This window comes from Octodon degus, unplaced genomic scaffold, assembly GCF_000260255.1.
Source record: "Octodon degus isolate 3935 unplaced genomic scaffold, OctDeg1.0 scaffold00097, whole genome shotgun sequence".
Classification (NCBI taxonomy): domain Eukaryota; kingdom Metazoa; phylum Chordata; class Mammalia; order Rodentia; family Octodontidae; genus Octodon; species Octodon degus.
The window spans coordinates 2969643-2976600 of NW_004524673.1; the positions used below are offsets into that span (position 1 = coordinate 2969643).

Below are 6958 nucleotides of genomic sequence, written 5' to 3' on the forward strand. Positions count from 1 at the left end.
TGATTCTACAGACAATGGTACACATTGTAAGTCTTCCTACTCTGGTGTGAAAGAGAAGCGGGTGAAAGTAGAGAAATCCTTTATTGCTGGGCATGAGAGGGCTGCTTGGAGAAGCTGGAAACCCTCTAAGAGATTGGAGCTTTCATTGGATAGGACTAGGGGTAGAGTTTACATGGTTTGTAGTTTTGTAGCAGGCACTGATTAGGGGAGGGTTGGCACACATAAAAATCAAAAGAGGGAAGTTCACAGTTTACTTGGATAAGAAGACAAAACTCAGTCTAGGGGCAGCTGGTCCTCCTTGGTTTTGGAATCCCTGCACCATGTTAACTCACTGCCATGATGACCTGGTGGACTGCTGCAGGAGCACAGACCCAGCATGCACGTGTCATTATAGCATAAGGACTTAAAAATTTTAATGCCAGCACATGATGGGTGCATCATACGGAATTACTGCTTTTAGTTCTTTAAGAAATTTGATGCAGACTGACTTTTGGATTGCATTCTCACCAGCACTGAAGGAGAGTTCCTTTTTACCACTGCCAGGCCAGCATTTGTTACTTTTTGTTTCTTAATGATCACAATATTTTTTGGAACAAGATGGAATCTTAACATTGTTTCAATTTGCATTTTTCTAATGGCCAGCAATATTGAACATTTTTTCACGTCTTTGCTGACAATTAGTATTTCTACCTCTGGGAAGCATCTGCTCATTTCTCTAGCCTATTTCTTGACTGGATGTTTAATTTTAGATATTTTAATTTTTCTTGAGTTTTTATATATTCTAGATATTAGTCATTTGCTGAGTATCTAGAAAACATTTTTTGCTATTTTATTTTATTTATTTTTAAATTTATTTTATTGAGGGGCTGGTGAGATGGCTCAGTGGTCTAAAGCACCTACTTGGAACAAGCTTAGCAAAGCACAGGGACCACGGTTCAATCCCCCAGCACCACATGTCAGCAGTCCCGCCCCCTGGTGGGCTGAGCTGGCCACACACACACACACACACACACACACACACACACACATAAATAAATAAAATTTAAAAATAAATAAATAAATTTATTTTATTGAAAAGCAAGGAGACAGTTTCAAAACCAATTAATAGGACAGTTTCAATAATTAATACATTGCATATTGTTATCTTCTTAGTGATTATTCATAGTAAAAGATGCAGACATGATATCCTGTTCAAATACTATTAGTACAAATCTTTCTTTTCATTGAATTAAGAGAAAGTAGCTGTATATCTATCTTATTTTGTATTCACAGATACAAAATAGTCTTTCCTTTGTATCCCCTTTTATATTTAGTTTTGTCAGAGATGGGTATTCCATTGCATTTAAATATTGTAGGTGAGTGAATTCAGCAAAATAATCCTATATAGTCCAGTAGTCCATATATAAAGTTAAACCATATTAATATGCTGAGCTGTGAAAGGCTCAAGTCAACAACTTCTGACATGGCCAGTCCTAGGGATAACCCACTCTTTTCCCATTTTACAGGTGGTCTCTTCACTCTACCGATTGATTCTTTCGATGTACGTGAGCTTTTTAGTCTGATACAACTCCATTTGCTTTTTCTTGCCGCTATTTTTGTGAGTGAACTTCTGTTTAGAAAATCCTTTCATATGCCTATGTCTTAAGTGTTTTATCATTTTATTTTTCAGAAAATTTAAATTTCTGTTTTATGTTTAGATCTACTATTTATTTTGATTTTAATTTAACTGATCGTGACAGATTATAGTCCAGTTTTAATTTTATGCAAAGAGATAACCAGTTTTCCCAGCACAACTTGTTAAATAGGCAGTCTTTCCTCCAACATATGTTTTTTGACCTGTTTGTTGAAGGTTGCAAAATTGAATGTCTGGTGAGCTTTCTGTATCCTCAGTTCTGATCCACTGACACATATACCTTTTTCTTTTTTTCAGGTCTATGCCATTTTTACTGCCATTGTTTCCAATGATAGCTTTAAGTCAGGTGTCACTAAGTTTTACTCTTATTGTCAATTGCTTTTGCTATCCTTGATGTCTTCTGGCTCCATATGAATTCTGAGATTGTCTTCTATAGATCTGTAAAATACTGCGTCTTTTTTGATTGTGAATATATTAAATCAGAACAGTTTTGGAAAGGAAAGCTTTTAGTTTTATGAAAAAATGTAGAATAAAACCTGAAATATAATAGGATAACAACAGTTAAAACATTGTGTACTGTTATAATTAAGGTAGTTATTCAAAGTACAACATATGGACATAAATAATTCTCTAAATGATATTAGCACAAAATGTGCCTTTCAATTAATTAAGATAAACTAGTACTATAACTATATTATATTTTGTATTTTTTTCTGTTCTCTTTCTTCCTTTCCCCCATTGTAGTTACTTTTGCCATTTGAACAATTTTGTTCCATGTCACAATATCTATTCTACATTTTGGATCCTATTGACTTGTTCATCTTCTTACACTATGGAGATAATGAGATGTTTATATGCATGTTTATCATAGTTATCTCATCTTGCTGGACTATTCTTTTCTGTAGCATGTAGTGACATTTTTTGTCTCTTCTCATTGGTTTTCACTTAAAATTTAGCATGTTTGATATTAGAATTGCCTCTTCTGGTTTATTTCATTTTTGTATTGCATGAAATATTGTTTGCCATCTTTACATTTTTACTCTAAGTATCTTCTCTGATTACATGAGTTTCTCAAATGCAGTAGACTATTGAATTCTGTTTTTTGATGCAATCCGCTAATCTGTACCTTATAATTGGAGTATTGAAGCCATTAACCTTGAGCAATATTACTGAGATGTGTTGGTTATTTATAATCAATGTTTTCTTATCTGTTGGTAAATCCTTTGGCTTTTTTCCAGACATATTTGTTTCTGTTTATCCAGTGACATCACTAATTTCCTTTGTGATTTTACTTGTATCCATTTCAGATTTCCATGAAGAGTATTCTTAAGTATTTTCTCAAGAGCTAGTTTAGTATTCATATGTTTATTGAGCTGAATTTTTTTCATGGAAATGCCTTATTTATCCATTTATTTTGTAGATAGTTTTTCTGGGCTAGTTAATCTGAATTGGAAGTTAATTTGCTCTTAGTGTTTGCAGTGCTTTAATCCAAACTGTCCTGCCCGTTAGGCTTTATGTTAAGAAGACTGCTGTGAATCTAACTGGATTACTTATGTATATGACTGTGCTTTACTTTGGCTGCTTTTAAAATTTTAGTTATTTTGCTAGACATCTAGTAATTTAATAAGACTATGCCTTGGTGGGCTTCTTTTGTTGTCACAACTGTTTGGTGTTCCCTAAGTTTCTTACTTTCATTTTAACCTCTTACATTTGGGGAATTTTCTTCTGTGATTTCTGTAAGTATGTTAGTAAATACTCCTCCTCTCCCCAGACCTACTGGCCTTCCAGGTCCTCTTCAGTGGTTCTCTCCTGAGCTTCTGTGATGTGATTCCTTCTCTAGTCAGTCAGGTACAATGCCTTGTTCCATACTTTTGCCTTGTGCATGATCAGATTGTTTGGTTGGCACTCCTGCTCTGTCTCATGCAGATATGACACAAAGTGCAAAGCCAGCCCCAAGTCAACTGGGGCTGAGCCAGTTCAGTTGTGAAGTTGGTCAAAGACTGGAGCTGGTCTGAGCCTTCTGACCTGCGGGGTGTACAGGGATGAGCATTCTACCCTGACCTTGACACGTTAAAAAATTTTATCTTGGGGCCTGTTATGGCTGGGATTTAGATTGTTCCTCTAAAGGCTCACAGTGTTGAAGACTCAGTTGCTGATGGGATGGGGAGAAGGGACTGGATCATGATGGCTCCAGCATTGTAAGCTGTGAGCAGGGCTTACTCCCGCACCCTACTGCTGTGATATTCCGCCTCACTTCAGGCCTGCACCAGCGCATCAGCTGACTACAGACTGAAATCACTTAGTCTCTGAGGCACGCTCTTTCCTCCTTTAAGTGTTTTATTTTTCTTAACTATTTGGGTAGATCGATAGAAAGCTGACTATAACAAAATGCTAACTTCATCTCAGGTTTAGTTACATATTATCATGTATGACAGAGGTTGTATACTTAATTACCAAATACAATATGCTAAAAAATACCTTATAGAAATTTTGCTTGAAATAGTTCATAGCTAATTGATATTATGTTATATATTTTCTGAATAAACTATCGCACAGTACTACACACATAATAAATAATATTTTTTTACATAATACTATTTTCACAAACACATGCTTCTCTATGACTTCACATGTTTTATTTTCCAGTATTTCATCTTTTTTTGCTTCAGGTAGAAGTATTGTAATAATCTGAGGATTTTCTCTAAACAAACTGCATACAGATTTCTTTTTGTAGTGTAAGAATGGAAGAAATGGTAATGGCTTTTTATATCTCTTCAGAGGGATTTTTCAGGCAGTATTTTATCATCATGAAATGTTTCAAGTCCTACCCCAGGCCCGGTGAGCGTGTGAGAGAGCTTCCAGATAGGCTGCGCCAGCAGGACCTACTGCTGGTCCCAGCCCAGGTGCAGCATGGGTCATACCCTCTTCCACCCCCTTGGGATGCCCCCAACCACTCCGCAGAACCTCCACCACCCTGTCCACCGAGTGGGAATTTCTGCCATGATCCAGGAACACCCAGGCCCAGTCGTAGCCCAGGCACTGTGAGTTTGTGGGACAGCTTCTGGCTACAATGCCCCAGTGGGACCTAATGGACCCAGCCCAGGTGCAGCGTGGGTGAGACACTCTTCCTCCACCTTGGGATGCTCCCCACCGCACCGCAGCACCTCTCCTACCCCAACCGCCCAGTAGGAATTTCTGCAGCATTTCTGGAAACCCCAGAACCAGTCCTAGCCCAGGCTACATGAGAGTGTGGGAGAGTTTCCAGCTACCCTGCATGGTGGGACCTACTACTGGTCCCAGCCCAGGCGCACCATAGGTGAAACCCTGTTCCACACCCTTGGCATGGCCCCCATTAATCCATAGTACCCCCACAAAACCTGCACACAGGGTGCAAATATCCGCCACCTTCTGGGAATCCCCAGATCCAGTCCTAGGCCAGGCCCAGTGAGTGTGTGGGAGAGGTGCCTCTCCCACCTAATCCACCTTGTCCACTCCAGGCTCAGCTCAGGAATGGCATACAGGTCTGCGGTGAAACCCTACAGCTGCAATCCCTGCAAAGAGTGTAGAGGATAGAACCACATAGCTAGTCTACGAGCAGAACATCTTGCCAGATGGGTACAACAGGTTCACCTCTAAGGGGAGCAGCAGGAAGGAGCTGAGCACAGCAGCCAGACCCAAGCCAGGCACAGCTGGATAAATCCAAACTTTGTAGATCTGCACCAGAACTTCAGTAGGTGCTAAGGTTATAACTGCAACAAAGATCTATAACAAAGGTCAGAAGACAGTGCTACACAAAATGACGAGAAGAAACAAAATGCAAACTCAGAACCCAAGCACAGCTGTAACAAGTGCAGAGAACACTAACACAGAACAAATTGGGAATTACACAGCTGAAACCAATGAATCAACAGCTTCTGAAATAGAGAAACAGCTGCAGAAAGGTATAGAGGAACTCAGATTGGAAATAAAAAAAGAAATCCCTGAATTAATAACATCTGCAGTAAAGAATCAAATGTAGAAACATATGGAGGAAACCCAATGCACACCCAGAACAAGTGCACAGGACACTAGCTTGGCTCAAATGCATGATTTAATAGCATCGATAGTAAATAAGCAACAGCAGAAAGTTTAGAGGAATTCAGAGCGCAATTCTTTTCTGAAATAAGAAAAGAATTCTCAGAACTCATAGCAGTTGTAGTAAAGAAGCAACTACAAAAACATAGGGAGGAAACTGAATTTGAAAAAAACATTGCACTAAAATAATTTATAACTGCTTCTAAAGAAGACATTAAAAAAATAGAGGAGATTAGGAAAATGACGGATTCCTTGAATGAGCAATACAAGAAAGAAATAGATCACATGAAGCAGAGTAAAAGAACTATAGAGAAAATTAAAATCTGAATCACAAGCTTGCACAACCATTTAAGTGAAAGTGAAGACAGAGTTTCAGATCTTGAAGACGCTGGTACAGCTAATGAAAAGGTAAGAAAGGATCTCTTTTATTTATTTTTTTTTTGTTTTTTATTTTTTTCAAAGTTTTATTGATAAACAGATAGCAATGAGACAGTTTCAAATCAAATCGGAAGTACAGTTTCAACAAATAAAAAATATGGAACGCTTCACGAATTTGCGTGTCATCCTTGCGCAGGGGCCATGCTAATCTTCTCTGTATCGTTCCAATTTTAGTATATGTGCTGCCGAAGCAAGCACAAGAAAGGATCTCCTAAAGGACTCAGGTCAACAATTTCTGACATTGCCAGTTAAGCCGAAGACCCAATACTATTATGGGCTACTGGAATCTTTTAGAATATTTTGCTGAGTTTACATAAATACAATATTCAAATAACGCAACTTAACAAAAAAAGGGTATACAGATGAATGTCTATTTTGTATCTGTGTATTCAAAGTGGTTAGGATAGATATATAGTTACATTCTCTTAATGAATACAATGATTTGTTCTAATGGTGTTTGTAAATGGGATATCATGTCTGCATCTTGTACAGCAATTAACCATTAAGAAGAATGTATGCAGTATGTTAATTATTGAAACTGTCCTACCAATTTGATCTGAAACTATCTCATTGCTATTTGTTTATCAGTAAAATTATGTCAAAAAAGAACGAGAATGCAGGAAAGAATAATCCATCACCTGCAAGATGATGCAAAGATGAACAATATGAGACTAATAGGCATCAATGAGAAAGAAGGAGTCAATACAAATGACATTAAAAAATATGGGTAGAAGTAATAGCAGAAAACTTCCCAAATATGAGGAAACAATCTGACATTCAGGTAACTGAAGCATACAGAAAGCGAAGCAACAT

The 6958-nt window shown here is 37.8% G+C and overlaps 1 non-coding gene across 1 annotated transcript; it reads right to left on the reverse strand.

The window, feature by feature from the left end:
* Positions 1–6236: 6236 nt before the first annotated feature.
* LOC111818614 lies at positions 6237–6343 on the reverse strand. Its single transcript, XR_002822564.1, has one exon. It is a non-coding gene; the product is annotated as a U6 spliceosomal RNA (small nuclear RNA).
* Positions 6344–6958: the final 615 nt, after the last annotated feature.